This window comes from Pongo pygmaeus, chromosome 9 (assembly GCF_028885625.2).
Source record: "Pongo pygmaeus isolate AG05252 chromosome 9, NHGRI_mPonPyg2-v2.0_pri, whole genome shotgun sequence".
In the NCBI taxonomy this organism is placed as follows: domain Eukaryota; kingdom Metazoa; phylum Chordata; class Mammalia; order Primates; family Hominidae; genus Pongo; species Pongo pygmaeus.
This window is the reverse complement of record NC_072382.2, coordinates 100763421-100783443: the sequence shown is the minus strand read 5'-3', so window position 1 is coordinate 100783443 and position 20023 is coordinate 100763421.

Here is a 20023-nt window from a genome sequence, read left to right as displayed (position 1 = left end):
ACAGGTAGCTCCAAGTAGCTATGCGATACCATTCAACTAAGAGTAAAATAAATGCCCACATCTTGCTTCTGAAGAGTTTGAAATTTCCCATCAGTGATGTTATACATACATAGCATTTGTAGGATTCCTAAGTGCCCTCACAAGTCCCATTGATACTAACATAATACCATGAGATCAGCTTTATCTTCATTTTACAGACAATCAAATTGGCTTAAATTGGTCAAGGACACATAGCTAGTAATTGGGAATATGTGAATAAAACCTCGATAACCATCCAATAATACCATATTTTTTCTACACACTGCCTCTCTAAAAACAAGAGGATTGTGCATATGAAGTAAGAATTTTGATGCTAATTTTTAGTTGTGTGTAGTTTTCTCGTTTTCAGAAATAATCATTTGGACCAAAGTTTGAAACAAAGTATAGTTATATTTAGTGACATTTAAAGGAAGAGATAAAAGAATCTCCTTTTGATGATTGTGTGATTGTAAACTTCCAAGAGATATTTTATGTTTAAAAATTATCACAATATTGACTTTATCCTTTCTATATTTTAGCAGTAGGCACCTGTGAACAAAAATATTTTTTAAATTCCATTTTTTCTTAAAGAAAGTTCTAAATCTTTAATGAGGGTGGCATTGTATATGTGTAAGGAGCACTATCCACATTTGATTGAGCATCAAAAAACACTTAAACAGAAAAATTAAAATACAAAATCTTGAAATATATATATTTAAGGCAGTTTACATACATCCCCAAATGAATGAAATGCTTACGTGTAAACAATAAATTGAGTTAAGAAATTTGAATCTATGTTTGCAATAATAGGAATCCCAGATGTTACAAAAAGCCACATTAGACTACATACAGATTTAAAACTTTTGCATGATAAAAATTATGAACAATGAATTCAATAAGAAAACAATATATGGAGAAAATATTTTCACTTCAGGTGACAGACAAAGATTAATATTTATATAATACAGAAAGGACTTACAAATTGACAAGGAAAATAAAAAAAGTGAAAAAATGATAAAGGGTTATGAATAGACAGTTTACAGAGTGACCAAAATATATGAAATGATGCTAAATTTTTCTATTAGCCTAGAAAATAAAATTTAAAATAATGAGATATTGTTTTTATACCACATGAGTCTGGAAGAAATAAACAAAATTATAACATGGACTGTTTTCAGAAGTGCAGAGCGAAAGGTACTCTTATTCAATACTCCTAGAAATGTGAAATGTTAGAGTATTTTCAAAAGCAATTTTGTAAACCTCCTTTCAATTTCCACAGGCACATAAAACACACACAAACTCACATACATTCCTTTAAACCAAGACTCAATAGTTCTTGTCCTCAGAATATATCCCATCCAAATAAAATTACTCTAGTTCAGGAAGAAAACATGTCAAAACAAAGACCATGCATATCAGTTGAAAAACCTGTGAGTCTTCTATGCCATATATTAGCATATAACAATTTAAAGAAGTGAATTAGAGCTATACTTGCTCACCACTGCGGATAAATGTCATTGAGTAATGAAGACACAAGTAAATTGCGTTTACTATGATCTCACTTTTTAAGCAAAAAAATGGTGACATTACAAAACCTGGCATGTGAATATATTAATATTAATACTTATGTGTAAACATACTAACATATATGGGTATAGGATTTTAGAAGTAAGGTCACAGAGGAAAAATAGTAGATTATTTACATGGAAAAGAGGGGGAGTGTACAAAAAAAGCAAGAATATGTGATTATATTTGTTTAAATTCAGAAAATAAATGGATACATAATTTGTGCATACCAAATGCACTAGCAAACATATGATACCTTATGCATACATATATACAATACTATTTGCATGTATTATGTGTGTATGCTATTCATTCATATTATGTATTATATTATCTTTAAAAACAAAGTGTTATATCATAATTTGAAAATAATACTATACTTTGCCTTAAATTTTTCTTATTGGCCTATTACTTTCTAGCTATAAATTTTTAATTCCTAAAGATAGAAACTTTAATTAAAAAACACAAATCAGTATCCTTTTGGATATGAGTAATTTTAAAATCTGAAATACACTTGACAGCATGCTTTTTGTAATTATAAAATAATTTTATATCTTAGTGTCTGTCCTATTTTCCTAATCACAACTTTTTACCTACTGACTAAATAGACAGTGAAATTTACATTCAACCCCTAATAATTTTCCTTTTTATTTTTGTAACCCAAACTAGCAAAAATGCATAAATAAGAAAAAACCTAGATACAACATATAATTTGACATATTTGAAATATTATTACCATTATAATAAATGAGTTTCTTACATCTGGTTAAAATCTTTGAAGCTAAATTTTAATTATTATCTCTTTGCATACTTGGAAAGGGAATGATTTTTTATTTTATAATTTTTTAACTTGTGTAAATAGAGTATGCATAAAAGACACATGCGTAAATCAAAAAATAAATAAGTGATTTATGATATGTTATCGTAGGTACAATAAGTAAGACTAGGTCCAATAATAAACTGTTAAGAATATACTATTTTGTTTGTGCAGGAACAGAAAACCAAATATCGCATGTTCTCACTTCTAAGTGGGAGCTAAATGATGAGAACACATGGTCACAGAGAAGGGAGCAGCAAACACTGGGGCCCACTTGAAGGTGGGAGGAGGGTGAGCATCAGGAAAAATAACTAATGGGTACTAGGCTTAATATTTGGGTGATGAAATAATCTGTACACCAAACCCCCATGATATGAGTTTACCTACATAACAAACATGCACATGTTCCCCCAAACCAAAAATAAAAGTTAAAAAAAGAATACACTCTTTTCTTTGAGAAGTCTCACAAACACAGGACGTTTAAGATTGCATTCGCATGAATGTGATTTCAAAACGCCGTGAGAATTTCAGTTTTGGTGTTCAGGGGGAGAAAGGCATTTTGATATAGCATGAAGAACAAGGAATTTCATCTTACTAAGTTTCCCTTCTACCCCTGTGGGACCTTTGGTGAGTCAATCTCTTGTCTCTTAAGCGTAAAATAGGAATGATACTTCTTTCAGAGGCTTAATGATAAAAAATTAGGTGACATACTTGATAATTACTTTGTAAACTTTAGAACAATACAGAAAAGTCTGATTATGATCCTCTCATACTTTTGTTTATATTTTTCCCAAACAAATTATCCACTTCCTTACACTTCTCTTAAAGCTATGCTTTACAGGATGCTTGTGTATGTATACTATAATATGAAGACATACATACTTAAGGCCATTATTAGAAGACAGTCTTCACGAAACTTTCCTTGGCTTCAGAAATGAGTACGTTTATTCGACTACTTTCCTGAAATCTCAACTTGCTAGGTTAGAATCCAAAGCATAACCATTTCAATATTAAAAATAAATGAATAAAAAATTACACTTTTGGTTCATTTAAAAAATCAATGAATATCCATAATGTTCTTTAAATTGGCTGCAACAATCGCTATGATGTGTTCTCATCATGAAATTATGGCTCCTTTTAACATAGGTACGTAAAGATGGATAGTTTGACAAACTAGTAAAAAGAGCAATAAAAACAGTTTGTAGACATGTCTTCATCTCCACCGGTCTACAGTGAGGTTGTGCAATGTTGAGCAATGCACTTAGCTTGTGACAGTTCACTTCCTCACATGTGAAATGGAATTTGACCTATCCTTTCTTCCTGGTTTTATTCACATGGCACCTTTTCCAGAATAAATATTTGTGAACATGCTCTGCAAACAATAGAGTTTTTATTTCTAAACCTAATACAGAATGGAAATAAATTTGTTGAATTCTCCCAGATTTTGTTCTGTTCTTACCTTTCTCCTGAACCATGTGCACCTGCTCTAACACATGTAACAGTCCCTGAGAAAAATGCAGACCCGAATCTGAATCTGGCTCTGTCATTTGGCATCTGAGTGATTCGGGCAAAGAGCTTAATTAGTACTATTTTTATTAGTATCCTCCTTAGCACCATCATAATGTCATTACCTTATTTTTAAGGTGTGCATCTATCTCGGAATATGTGCAAACATTTACTTGTCCTTTTTTTAATATGTTCTAAACATTTTGAAGGAGAGTTCATGTGTGATTGTAGGGTAGATGTTACAAAACCACAGAAACACATAGAAGGTATTGCATAATAATTTTTTGTATAGTTTGTGCATTTAGTTTCATTAATTTGTTCTGTTTATATTATTTATGTAGTTCTTGTAATTTTATTTTATATGCTGTACCCTAAGTTTAATAGAAGCCATTAATAGAAGCCACTGAAAAGAGTTCCTTGCTTACAGGAAAAGTTTGGCATAAATATATTTTTGATATATTATATTTGATATATTTTGATAAATTATGTAATCATTTTCCATTGGTAATAAATATATCTATATATATTTATAGTATTTTATCTAGAATTCTATTTTGATAATATCCTTTATTAATATCACCACCAAGCCTTATGAAATAAATGCATTATAAATAACTAAGCTTTACAATCCAGTTGCTATTTGTGGTCAAATAAAACATATATATATATTTATATATATATTTATATATATTTATATATTTATATATAATATATATTAATATATATATTATATATATTTATATATTATTTATATATATTATATATATTTATATATATTATATATATAATATATATAATATATATTATTTATATATTATATATATTTATATATATTATATATATAATATATATAATATATATTATTTATATATTATATATATTTATATATATTATAAATATAATATATATAAATATATATATTTATATATATATATAAAATGCTGAACTCAACTGTAATAGTTCTTCACTCTTAATAGTTTTATAGATGGCTTTTGGCAGTTCTATCAAACACAGCTGCAGGGCTCTTTCAATTCAAAGGAACACTCATTTCTCTAAGAAATTGTACAGTAAGACCAGAGAAAGTCTCTATTTATAAAAATCTAAATGCTTGACATTTGTATACACTATAAAGGGTCTAGATGTCCAGATATATAATAAACAAATCAAAGCTATAGAAAATGTGTCCTCAATGTCTAAAATGGGTAAAACACCAGATAAAATAGTTTTTCACTTTATTTTCTATTTTTGATTTGTAACAAAAACTCAGAATATATTGAATATGTTTTCTAATTGTAAATGTTCTTCATAGAAATCGTAAAACAAGAAAATACTGTCTGTCATTTAAGGATAGAAATATTTCTAGCCTAATGATCATTTTTTATTTTGCTCCCAAATTCTTTATAGATTTAAACAATCACAATTTCAGGGTGTCACTATTAAATTCCTTATCTTTAAAAAGAACTGTTGCTGAACTATATCAAGTATAAAGCTTTCCCACAGTAGAGAAACGAAAGAGCACCCAATGTGGGGGGGGTGTGTGTGTGTGCATGTGCATGTGTGTGTGCATGTGTGTGTGTGTTTATGCATGTATGTGTGTATATATAAAATATATATAAATAAATATTACAAAATTATAATGACCATATTTTTATTTTGTAAAAAATGCACAATTCTTTTAATTCATACTTACTATGAAGCTTTCAAATTAGCAACTAGCTCTTTATTTTTCATTAACTAACAAATAGATGTAAATTTTTTTGTGGTCTGTTAATTTCCTGAATATCCGTTTGCAGTTTTTAAATTCATATGGTAAAATGATAGCGATCTTAGATTTGCATCTCATACATGTACCTCTAAAGTATTTATTTAATTAGTTTATTAATCATATTAGTGTAATATTATTAGGCATTCTAAAATCTTCAAACAGAATTTATGTTGGTAAAAGCTTTCTTCACTTTGTATGTCATAAAATATATTTATTCCAAATGCCCACAATAATTTATCTCCTTCAACTTTTGTTGTTGTTCACCCAAAATAGTAACGATACGTTAAACACTATTAGTTACATATAGTTAAATAACTATATGCTTAATTACTATTCATCAACTGTTTCATTTTCTGGATATATTTTAAAAATAATTATCCCCAAATCATTAACTCTTTTCTGGCATTAATATTAACTGCAGTTTTCACCTAACAAATGTTTGATGTTCTATTCAAGTAATGCATGGGTGACTCACCCTATACATGTTGCTAAGTATAATATATATATATAAAATAGAAATAGTTTCTTGACAAATATGGCCCTTACTCCTTTCTATTTTGTTCCTGTTGGATAAGTATCTTAGTTTTTCCACATAATTTAACATTGCTAAACCTCATTAAGAAAACATCGGCTTGTTCAAAATAGTATACTAGTCAAAGGAAATAGAATCTTTGGCCAAAATGAATGCTTCATTTTCCCTCTACGGAAATATTGGAACTCAACCTCCTTCTTTTTAATTATTTTCAGGGTTCACCTTTTATTAAGCACATTTTACTCTTTGTTAATATTGGGGTAACATGAGAAAAATTTATGATGTCAATAATATTCAATGACCACAATAAGTTAATTAAATGATAGCATATATTATTATTAAAATCTGTTGATTTAAACACTACCATGCATATATTGAAATAAATTGTACTCTGAGATATTTTTGTTATCATGAAACCAAAATTACTAAAATAGGAACATTCAAAGTATCAACAATTCAACTTCAGTAATAAGGAATCTGGGACAAATATAGTTCATATTATTACTTTTATCCCTGCCTTTGTAAGCAGCAGAAAATAAAATTAGCCAAAGCAATAGCTTCAATTAATGTAAAGATACACTTTACTGATGCAAAACCTATTTCCTCATGATTTAATTTTCCAAATTGGAGAAAAACAAAATGACTACTTTTCTCATAACAAATAATTCTCAATTGAGTTTCCATGATGTATTTCGGCAGTATTTAATTGTTAAGCTCACAGAATTCACCCTATTTCGTGAAAGCAAATACATCGCTGAATATTCGTTATTCAGTGCAAGAATAACTTTTTTTTAAAAACTAAGTCTTTGTGTTTTTTCTTCCCTAGAATATTTTATCCCTCCATACCTGTTCATCTCTCCTCTACAACATAAGTTCCTCCATTAAGTAATGTTCAACCACCCCAGTCCACCGTAAGTCTTTCTTCGTATGATCTAATATGGCATTATTTGAATGTTACCATTGGTAACCATTATTTGAAACTTAGAATGCCACTGTGTGTTACTGCAATTTTTTAAATGAAAAAAGCCAAATTATAAATATGATTTTGGATTTATAACAGGTTGCTATTTAAATATTGTTTCACAATATATGATGAGCCTGTGTATGTATATATTAATGCATATAGCCTACGCATATGTTCTACCAAATATATATATATATATAAAAAAACATATATTTGTGTTAATACATTTTCATATAGACAACAGGGAAGGATCTATAGATAAATTATTATAGTTATGAGTTTTATAAAAGTTGCTGGGTGCAAAGTAAACACATACAATCAATTGCATATATGCACAACAGGAACGAGTGTGAAAACAATATAAAAATACCCATTATATGTATAATAAAAATTATACAGCAACCAGGGATAATGCTATCAGAGTGTATACAATCTAAATAAAGAAATAGAATGATCATATTCAGGGGTAGGAAGAGTCAATTATCTAAAAATAACTATCTCAAATTGACCAATGTAGTTAGTAAAATTAAATAAAAAAATCTTAGGTGAAATGTATCAAGTTAATGTTAAAATGCACATAGAAGTACAAGCAACAAAATAAACTCTTAAGAGTCAAACACTCTTAAAAAAGAACAAGGTATACAAATTTATTATAAAGATATGGAAATTATGGCCATATGTTGTTGATGTAAAGATGGCCAAATGAATGCTATTAGTCTGTTCCCATGCTGCTAATAAAGACATATCTGAGACTGGGTAATTTATAAAGAAAGAGATTTAATGGACTCACAGTTTCATATGGCTGAGGAGGCCTCACATCATGGTGGGAAGTGAATAAGGGGCAAAGTCATTCTTACACGGCAGCAGGCAAAGAGCTGGTGCAGGGGAACTCCAATTTATAAAACCATCAAATCTCGTGAGACTTATTCACTACCATGAGAACAGTATGGGGGAAACTAACGCCATGATTCAATTATCTACAGCTAGCCTTGTGCTTGAATCATGGGGATTATTACCATTCAAGGTGAGATTTGAGATGTGAGTGGGGACACAGCCAAACCATATCATGAATTAATGAAATATATATAAGGGAACCCATAAACAGAACTCTACTTAAATGTGAAAGCCAAAAAAAAAAAGAGATTTAAGAGAACGTTGCTATAGCATCATATTAAGAATATTAACGAAGAAGACACAAAATGTACAAACCATAAAGAAAAGATTAATATTAAAATATATTCAACTTCACTGTAATCAGGAGAAATTATTTGCAGCACAATGTCTCCAACAAATAAGAGCATAGACTATATAAATAAATATCAATTCAGTAAAAACTTTAACTGGTATTTCACAGAACAAAAAATATAAAGAATCAAAATCCTGAGAAAGGACAATTTAATTGATTAGTAACTAAAGAATTAAACTTTAAGCCACAATGGGTTAATATCTTATGCTCACCAAATGAAAAAAGTAATTTAAAAGTTTTAATATCAAGCGTTTGTGAGATGATTGGTCTAGGGGGATGTTTATACACTCCTAATTGAAGTGTAAATTTCTGCCACTAATTTATATCAGACATTAGATGTTTTTGTCTTTAATTTTTTCCTAAGCCATTTGGGTTTGGAATTTAGTTACATATAAGATAAATGTTACTGGTTGATGAAATATGATTATTAAAAATAATTTCTGGAAAAATGCTTTTAAAATTAATTTGGAGACATGATTTTGGGTTTTTTGGTGTGTTATTTCTGTGTTTTTTTTGTTTAAACAACTTATTAAGTAACTGACAGTTGAGGAGCAGAACTCAAGAAGGATACGTGGCCTAGACAAATAAGCTATAGTTAAATTCTGGGAAAATTATCTAATCCGCAAAAAAAGGGTGTATATGAAAAGATGAGAGATTCAGGAATGGCCCCTAAACAAAAGGCAACATGAAGTTATCAGTGGAAGAATAAGTGCAAGGTAACAAAAGTAAGAAGTGGAGAGAGATAAAGAAAATCAGGAGGGAGAATCAAGAGAGTGATGGGTCTCAGAAATCAAGGAAGACTATTTGAATAAAATGAGAATTGAGGGTCCTGATAAAGATGCAATTTGAAAGAGAAAGAAATGTAAATTAAAGTTACATATAGAAGTTTTCAGTCACTTGGATCTAAAAAGTTATGATTTGCTTTTCTAAAATAATCCCATATTAAACCTTTATCTATCATATTTATCTCTCTCGCTGTTTTCCTCATCCCAGGACACAAAAGCTTCTCCATATAGCCATGGATAAAGGAAGCTTTCCAACCACCACTTAGGCATTGTATGGAAAACACATGTCACTACCATACATGAAAAAAATTTTAAAATGTTACCATTTTTACTTTGTTTTCATATTGGATTATTAGGCTACATATTTGTATATCCACATAATATAAAGAAGGCATTGATTCTCTCTGCTTGACAATTGTTATAGTTATAGCCCTAGAAATCAGCAATTTCCAAAGAGATACTTACGTAGGTGAGAAAGCCAAATTCATTTTTTAAATCTAGAAATATTTTACTCAAAATGTTGCCATCTACATTTATTGTATAAATTACTAGGTAAATTGAGTATTGGGTTACGCATTTAAAAAAAGATATGGAAGATACTATTTCTATAACTGACTGGCTAGTTTGTTGACATTTCCATTTTTTACAGACATTTAAAACAACTTTACTTAAATTTATTTATCTTGTCTCCCTCACATGTATACCTGGAGGCATTATCTTACGTTAGCTCATTTTCTTAATTAACCAGAGTAAAGACCACATCTCTTCTCTTATAGTAAATTATTTATAAACATTTATATCATTCAGATGGGGAGAAAGATGAGACAGCAAAATAAAACATAGAAATAACCTGTTTTCTTTGAATTGCTTAGATGACTTTTGTTTCCAATATGCAGAACTTTGAAGAACAACACAAAGGTGAATGGTAATCTATAACTCTTTCCCTAGAGAGATGTATCTGATTCATGGATATTGTGGCATCAGCAAAGTTATCATTATTTCTGATATTAGTAAAATGTTAATTTTAGAAAGTAGCTATCAATAGTTTCTTTTTCCAAGTCTAATTGTTTTACCCTGGGGAAATCTACAATACTCAAAATAACCATACGAAAAAATTTTAGTGCCTCAAATTCTGTTTCTTCAGACCACATTGTTCACATTAGAAAATTAGACATTTAAGAGATGTAAGGGAAATTAATTGTTCTACAGAATACAAAACTTGGACCCCAGAGAGAATAAGTGACTTGTAAATGATATCATTCACTATTTAGTATCTGAGATATGATAATAACCAAAGATAACTGACCATATGATAGTACTTGCTACTATAACAAGTATAATCAGTCATCTATGGAAACATCACCTTCCATAGATGAGTGTTTCAACTACAAGACAAATGTGAATCCTTGTGGCACAAAATCTATCTTAAACAAGTACATCAGAATTTAAAATGGAAAAAAAATTCAGCATGAATTTAAAATACAAAAGCAATTATCTTGCATTTCCTTAGATTTTTAATATTGCTACAGCTGATTTCATTAGAGTGGACACTACTGTCAAACATACCAAGAGGCTTTCCCAATGATATTTTAAATTTATCAATGAATTAACAATTTATTACACCAAAGCATTTTTAAGATTTAATATCCTTTATGTATTTCCTGGTATTACATTGGGCATTAGACATTAATCAACACTCAATGAATTTATAATGTCAAGTAATGACTAAATGATTCCAACATTAAAGGAAGAACCTTGTTCTAAAGTGATCTCTGTTAAGTGCAATAGGTTTGTCATGCAGGCACTGCTGAAGTAAGTTAATTGATTTTTTGGAACACAGGACATATCACTAGTTCTAGCTTTACCACCTAATTACTATATTATACCAAACAATGCCAACATGTCTATTCAATTACGTTATCACAAAAATGCAAAATAGTGATTTGATGCCTACTGAGAACCTATTGAAGTGTCTATGCCTTCACTTAGAAGCAACTAATGATCCCAATGTGCTCTCACCCCAAAATTCCCTAAAGCAGAATAGAAATTAATGTTTTCCTTATCATATAAGAAAAAAGCTCAAACAACTCTTCTCAGGATGTCTTGTCTACTATAAACTATCTAAATGTAGTTATAGTGAATAAAGAATGGCCTCTATTTGTGGATTATTATTTATGGAGATATAGTTAATACTCAATATACTTGCAATGTTATTTTACCAACACTAAAGAAATTGTATCTATTTAAAAAGTTGAATAGGGAGAAAGTTTACTATACTAGATGACTGTATAAATTCTTCCACTGAGGTTTAAATCTCAGGTATCAATATATTACATATATTAGATAAGTTTTTGTCTTAATTTCTTATTTGCAAAAAGAGAATCATAAAAATCTCTATATTGGAATATTTTGAATTTTAAATAACATACCCTTTTAAAAAACCTAGAATATGTCTGGTATATAGTTTGTGCTTAATAATCTACTGTATTTATCACATGAGTTAAATCTGTGAGCACTTCTGGTTGATATATTTTGCCTTTGTTACCAAAATGTATTAATTTGTTCAATGGTCACAGCTATTAAATGTCTAATCTGGGTCTATATGGTACTAAGCACTTACGCCTGTCATCAAGGCCTTGCCACAACAGTTTTTAGGTCATTGAAATGTAGCAGGGATTCAAAATCTCCTTAAGCTGATAGGCAACTTCAGCAAAGTCTCAGGATACAAAATCAATGTGCAAAAATCACAAGCATTCTTATACACCAATAACAGACAAACAGAGAGCCAAATCATGAGTGAACTCCCATTCACAATTGCTTCAAAGAGAATAAAATACCTAGGAATCCAACTTACAAGGGACGTGAAGGACCTCTTCAAGGAGAACTACAAACCACTGCTCAATGAAATAAAAGAGGATACAAACAAAGGGAAGAACATTCCATGCTCATGGGTAGGAAGAATCAATATCGTGAAAATGGCCATACTGCCAAAGGTAATCTACAGATTCAATGCCCTCCCCATCAAGCTACCAATCACTTTCTTCACAGAATTGGAAAAAACTACTTTAAAGTTCATATGGAACCAAAAAAGAGCCCGCATTGCCAAGTCAATCCTAAGTCAAAAGAACTAAGCTGGAGGCATCACACTACCTGACTTCAAACTATACTACAAGGCTACAGTATAGCTTGGTACTGGTACCAAAACAGAGATATAGACCAATGGAACAGAACAGAGCCCTCAGAAATAATGCCGCATATCTACAATCAACTGATCTTTGACAAACCTGAGAAAAACAAGCAATGGGGTAAGGATTCCCTATTTAATAAATGGTGCTGGGAAAACTGGCTAGCCGTATGTAGAAAGCTGAAACTGGATCCCTTCCTTACGCCTTATACAAAAATTAATTCAAGATGGATTAAAAACTTAAATGTTAGACCTAAAACCATAAAAACCCTAGAAGAAAACCTAGGCAATACCATTCAGGACATAGGCATGGGCAAGGACTTCATGTCTAAAACACCAAAAGCAATGGCAACAAAAGCCAAAATTGACAAATGGGATCTAATCAAACTAAAGAGCTTCTGCACAGCAAAAGAAACTACCATCAGAGTGAACAGGCAACCTACAGAATGGGAGAAAAGTTTTGCAATCTACTTATCTGACACAGGGCTAATATCCAGAATCTACAATGAACTCAAACAAATTTACAAGAAAAAAACAAACAACCCCATCAAAAAGTGGTCTAAGGATATGAACAGACACTTCTCAAAAGAAGACATTTATGCAGCCAAAAGACACATGAAAAAATGCTCATCATCACTGGCCATCAGAGAAACGCAAATCAAAACCACAATGAGATACCATCTCACACCAGTTAGAATGGCGATAAGTAAAAAGTCAGGAAACAACAGGTGCTGGAGAGGATGTGGAGAAATAGGAATGCTTTTACACTGTTGGTGGGACTGTAAACTAGTTCAACCATTGTGGAAGTCAGTGTGGCGATTCCTCAGGGATCTAGATCTAGAAATACCATTTGACCCAGCCATCCCATTACTGGGTATATACCCAAAGGATTATAAATCATGCTGCTGTAAAGACACATGCACATATATGTTTATTGCAGCACTATTCACAATAGCAAAGACTTGGAACCAACCCAAATGTCCAACAATGATAGACTGGATTAAGAAAATGTGGCACATATACACCATGGAATACTATGTAGCTATAAAAAATGATGAGTTCATGTCCTTTGTAGGGACATGGATGAAGCTGGAAACCATCATTCTCAGCAAACTATCTCAAGGACAAAAAACCAAACACCACATGTTCTCACTCATAGGTGGGAATTGAACAATGAGAACACATGGACACAGGAAGGGGAACATCACACACCAGGGCCTGTTGTGGGGTGGGGGCCTAGGGGAGGGATACCATTAGGAGATATACCTAATGTTAAATGACAAGTTAATGGGTGCAACACACCAACATGGCACATGTATACATATGTAACTAACCTGCACGTTGTGCACATGTACCCTAAAACTTAAAGTATAATAATAATTAAAAAAAGAAATGTAGCAGGGCTTACAAAGGCTGTGTATTTTATTTGAAATGAAGGAAGTGAAGGAATTAGATAAAGTCTGTGTATATGGTACATCAGACTTTGGAGTAGAATCTTTACATGAATCATGTTCTCTACTTACTTCTTCCAAAAATCAGTTTTACATATGAAGAAATTTAGTTCAGAAAATTAAAACAAATTATATCTTTAAATGGAGAGAGAATAAAAATGTGTATCTTAATTTCTAAATCTAAATTTCTTTTGTTGTTGTTATACTTAAATCTTCCTCCTACTCTTGACATTCATTGTGACAGTAAATGCTAATAACTCCAGAAAATTATCCCAAGAAGTTTTGAACAAATGTTCTGTATTCTAAAACAGGGCCAGACACACAGAAAATTCTGCAGAGATGTTTGATTATACTATTAAGTTATGTCATTTTGACTTTCTGATATTCACTTTTCAGTAAAGCTATAAACTTCTGTCAATATTAATCCTTAATGAAAGTAGCATTTTAAAGGTTTCAGTCAAAGTTAGGTTGCAAATCGAAAATTATATGGATTAATATTGTGTGATTAATCCTTTGGCTCTAATTTTAAGCTGTAGCTTTATAGATCTTTTTTGTATCATATGCATAAAGAGACTAGCCTATGATTAGTAATGATTCTTGCTTTTGTCAATATTGTTTTTTGTTCCTGTGATACTTAATTTCACAGTCTGAATTTTGTTTATGGTCAGAGAAGAATCAGTCAGTTTGCAAAATAAAAAGATTTGGATGGTTAGTGTTTCTTAGCATTTCTATGCGAAGCGTCATTTCATAGAGGTATTTTGAAATACAGTGATTTCACACTTGAGTTTACTATTTGGCAGCTGCTGGAATATACTGCCATAATCATCCTGCACACAGCCTTTGGAGGTATTTATATGGACAATCATAGCTTCGATTTTGGTATCATATCTGCAACCCAGGAACTTGTGACCGGTATAACTTGCACTGAAATTCTATTTGACCATGGCTCCTGCCTCATGACAATATAAATCCGTACCTACCATTAACCTGTAAACCTCTGGTACTGAGGCCAACTTGATCACACAGTTACTATGCCAATTCCCCAGGGTCCGCTGGCTCACAGCCATTGCGCGCACTGCCTTTGCCAGTTATTACATAACCAGATGAAATAATGTGTGGGTAGTGTAATTCAGATCACTTTAATGTTTATAATGATGATGAATAACTCTAGCTCTTACAGCGTTACCTGATTTGGCTAACAATACAAAATGTGTTCATTAGATAACAACTACCTCTCCAGTTAAATTTGTGACATGAAGATATGTTTCAGATCTCATTTTTCATAATAAGCAAATAATATTTAACCCAATTGTTGAAACATCACACACAAATAATTTGGGCTCAATTAACCAAGTGCATGAGTATAAGATGACATAAGTTCATGTCACTGCTTGTAACATAACTCAAGGAAACAACATAGTTCCATTCAGATCCCTTAGATCAGTGGGTTCTCAATGGTGATGATTTTGTCTTCCAGGAAATATTTGGCAACGTCTGAAGACATTTTTGATTGTCACAACTTGAGGGACACTACTGTCATCTAGTGAATAGAGGTCTGGAATATTGCTAAACATATTGTGATACACAAGACAGTCCCATACATCCCCTGCAACAAAGATTTATCTGGCCCCAAATGTCAATAGTGCTGAAAGTGACAATCCCAGCGTTAGATGACAGAAACAGGTACTTCAAGTAATGTCCTTCCATGGGATATAGTCAGAGTAGTGTAAAGCTGTTTTCTGGTCTCTACCATCCATAGCATATATAAATGTTTATGCAATGAGCCAGGCACAGTGGCTCACGCCTGTAATTTCAGCGCTTTGGGAGGCCAAGGCAGGTGGATCGCTTGAGGTCAGGAGTTCAAGATCAGCCTGGCCAACATGGTGAAACCCCGTCTCTACTAAAAATACAAAAAATATTAGCCGGGCATGGAGGCAGTGCTTGTAATCCCTGTTACTTAGGAGGCGGAGTCAGGAGAATTGCTTGAACCTGGGAGGCAGAGGTTGCAGTGAGCCAAGATGGTGCCATTGCACTCCAACCTGGGCAACAAGAAGCAAAACTTTGTCTCAAGAAAAAATAATAGTAATAAGTTTATGCAATGAAAATCAAAACTATAGAAATATAGAAAGGGACATAAATGCAGTTATATCTCCATTTTACAGGTATTAATTACCTTTGTACCAGAATTAATTGTTGCTAGACACATTCAAAGAAAGACCATCCGTAAAAATATACCTAAGCACTTTGAATTTAAGCATACTTGTGAAGCAATAAAGAGTGTATGCAGTTTGACAGTGATATGAATAATTTTTTGCATATGCCTCACTGTACTGAAATTATCACAAAAACATTACTTTGATAACTAATCTTGCAAGTATAGTTTTGTTAAAAGCAGAACTTCAATGAACATTACACAGGAGTTTAATTTCAGATTCACAATTAATAATTCAATCAATATTTGCTGAATGTAACATAATAACTCAATACGATCCTTTCATTCTTCTAAAAGCCTGTGTTAAGTATAAATAAACCCAGTTCACAGGAAGGAATAGGAGAGAGGTACTTGAGTGGAATTCCTCTAAGACCTATTGAGTCATCGTGGGGTGAAGATTCTCAAATTGGTATTTGCCTAAGAATCATTTAAGAGTACTTTTTGAAGATTCATATGCCTATGCACCAAAAAGTCTGATTTTGCATGTATGTAGTAGGACTCAGTAGCAGGCATTTTTAAGCCTTTCTGGTGATCTCATGCAGGGGATTTCAGAAGGTATATTCTGAAGGACTGCCTTAAGTTTCTAGTTCACTGAGTGTAACTCGAAGTCAACAACAGATTAAACTTGTGAAAGAAAGAATAGAAAGAGTTATTACAGAGAGGTCATAAGTTTTAGAGACTGTAAAAAAAAGGTCATTGTTAATTCATTAATAATAATAATTATTAATATAATATTTATATTATATTAATATACATATTATATTAATATATTAATTCATTGGTTCAATGAATTATTATAATAATAATTCATTGGTTCAAGAAGTATTTATTCTAAACCAATTTTCTACAAGGAATGAGGTAGGCTCTGGGGTTACACCAATGAATAAAATAAAGAAAAATAGTTTACCCACATGAAGACTCCAACAAAAGCCTCCTGGAACTGATAAACAACTTCAGTAATGTTTCAGGATACAAAATCAGTGTACAAAAATCAGCAGCATTTCTCTACATCAATGACACTCAAGCTTAGAGGCAAATCAAGAAAGCAATCCAATTAATAATAGCTACAAAAAATATCTAGGGAATATATCTATCCAAGGTGAAAGATCTCTACGAGAAGTACTATAAAACACTGCTAAAAGAAATAATAGGTGACACAAACAAATGGAAAAAAAACATTCTATGTTCATGGATTGGAATAATCAATATCATTAAAATGGCCATACTGCCGGAAGCAATCTACAGATTCAATGCTATTCCTATCAAACTACCAATTTCATTTTTTAAAGAACTGGAAAATTTATTCTTAAATTCATGTGAAAGCAAAAAAGAACCTGAATATCCAAAGTGATCCTTAGCAAAAAGAATAAAGCTGGAGGCATCACATTGCCTAATTTCAAAGAATACTGTAAAGCTTCAGTACCTACAGCAGCCTGGTACTGGGAAAAGAAAAATAGGCATACAGACCAATAGAACAGCATAGACAACCCAGAAATAAAGCCTGACACCCACAGCAAACTGATCTCCAAAAAAAAAATAACAAAAATAAGCAATGGGGAAAGGACTTCCTACTGAATAAAAGATGCTGGGATAGCTGGATAACTATATGCAGAAGAATAAAACTGGAACCCCGCCTTTCACCATATACAAAAATTAAGTCAAGATAGATTAAATATTTAAGTGTAAGACCTAAAACTATACATATCCTAGAAGAAAATCTAGGAAATGCCATTCTGAACATCAGCCTCGGAAAATAATTTTTGGCTCCGTCCTAAGAGCAACTGCAATAAAAACTACAATTGACAAGTAAGTCCTAATTAAAACAAAGAGCTTCTTCTGCACAGCAAAAGAAACAATCAATAGAGTAAATAGATGACCTACAGAATGGAAGAAAATATTCACAAACTCCACATCCAATATAGGTCTAATATCCAGAACCTATAAGTAACTTAATTAAACTGACAAAACCCAAATAATCCCATTAAAAAATGGGCAGAAGACAAAAGAAGTCATATAAGTGATCAACAAATATAAGAAAAAAATGTTCCATATCACTAATTATCAGAGAAATGCAAATCAAAACCACAATGAAATGCCTCTCACACCAGTCAGAATGACTATTATTAAAAAGTCAAAAAACAACAAATGCTTGTGAGCCTGCAAATAAGGAATGCTTATACACTGTTGTGAGAACATAAATTAGTTCAGCCACTATGGAAAGCAGTTTGGAGATTTCTCAAAGAACTAAAAAGAGAACTACCATTTAAGCCAGCAATCCCATTACTGGGTGTATATCCAAAAGAATACAAATCATTCTACCATAAAGACATGTACTCTCAGGTTCATCACAGCACTATTCACCATAGGAAAGACCTGGAATCAACCTAGATGCCCACTTATAGTAGGTTGGATAAAGAAAACATGGTACATATATACCATGGAATACTATAAAGCCATGAAAAAGAACAAGATCATGTCCTTTTCAGCAACATGAATGGAGCTGGAGGCCATTATCCTAGGCAAATTAATGCAGGGACAGAAAACAAAATACTTCATATTCTCACTTATAAGTTGGAGATAAACATTCAGTATTTATGGACATAAAGATGACAGTAAGAGAAACCAGGTACTACTAGAGTTGGGAGGAAAAGAGGAGGGCAAGAACTGAAAAACTATTGTGTACTATGCTTGGTACCTGTGTGACAGGATCTTTTGTATCTCAAACCTCAGCAACATGCAATGTATCTAGGTAACAAACCTGAATATGTATCCACCGAACATAAAATAAAAGTTGAAAGAAAAAAAAAAAGTTTGCCCTAATGGAGCTTACATTCTTGTGGCAGGAGACAGACAATAAATTACTAACAAGGAAGAATATTTAATAGTTGTCTTAACGTAAATACTTTAACATGACTTGTAAGTAGACTCTTGAATGAAAAAACAGATTTAAGAATTTCTTTTTCTTCAATATGTTTCTTCCTCACACACCTCCCACAGACCTATTATTCTACCAATCAAATATCGAAATACTAATTGATACCAAATTAATGAGCCCAATGTTTTTCTTTGAAGCAATAGCATAACTCACACTCCAGGTGATTTATTTTTTTGCTACCAATATCTAGAAGTAACTTCTTGGCAAATCCTTCTGCCATGTTTTGTTTTCCATTTGTGAAAATATATTATATACATTTTATTTTGAATGGATTTAAATCTCCATAATAAAATGGCATTTACCATCATAATTAAATTTTTTGTGGTTTACTATAGTGTTACCACTTTGTTATCTAACAATATAATTTTTAAAAGTTCACTAATTGAAATGATAAAGATAAATTGTGTGTGTGTGTATGTATGTGTGTGCACTGTATTCCTCAATCATCAAAGACACATATATTGGAGGACTATATAAGGATTATAAACAACAAAGCAAATTTAACTGCAGTATCTTGAAAACACCAGAATGCAAAGTTTAAATCTATTTATTTACTATAGACTGTCTTGGAGCTTTTCATACATAACTGTGAATTGTGATCTTCAACGAGATGATCCAATAAGCTGTGTTACCTGTCATCTTATTCAGCAACAAATTATTTTTATAGATGTAATAAAAGGAACACATGATTAAGGACACAGGGAAAAATGAAAACTGATTTTAAAACCTGACAGCCAATTGTTTTAAAAAAAATCTATCAATCTGCCTACCGACCTACACACGCGTATGTATATGTAACCTTATAACTAATGGTCTACACTTCATTGAGTGTAAAGTGTTAATTAGAAATACTTGCTCTCTGCCTTGAGTTGAAATTTAGTGATATTGATGCTCACATTTCCACCTAAGAAAGAATATATTTTCGGATCAGTCCCTAATCACTGAGTAACTCACAGCTCCCAAGAGAACACAACAAATTTCTCGCCATCAAAGCACTAGAAAGAACGGTATGTGTGTGTGTGTGTGTGTGTGTGTGTGTGTG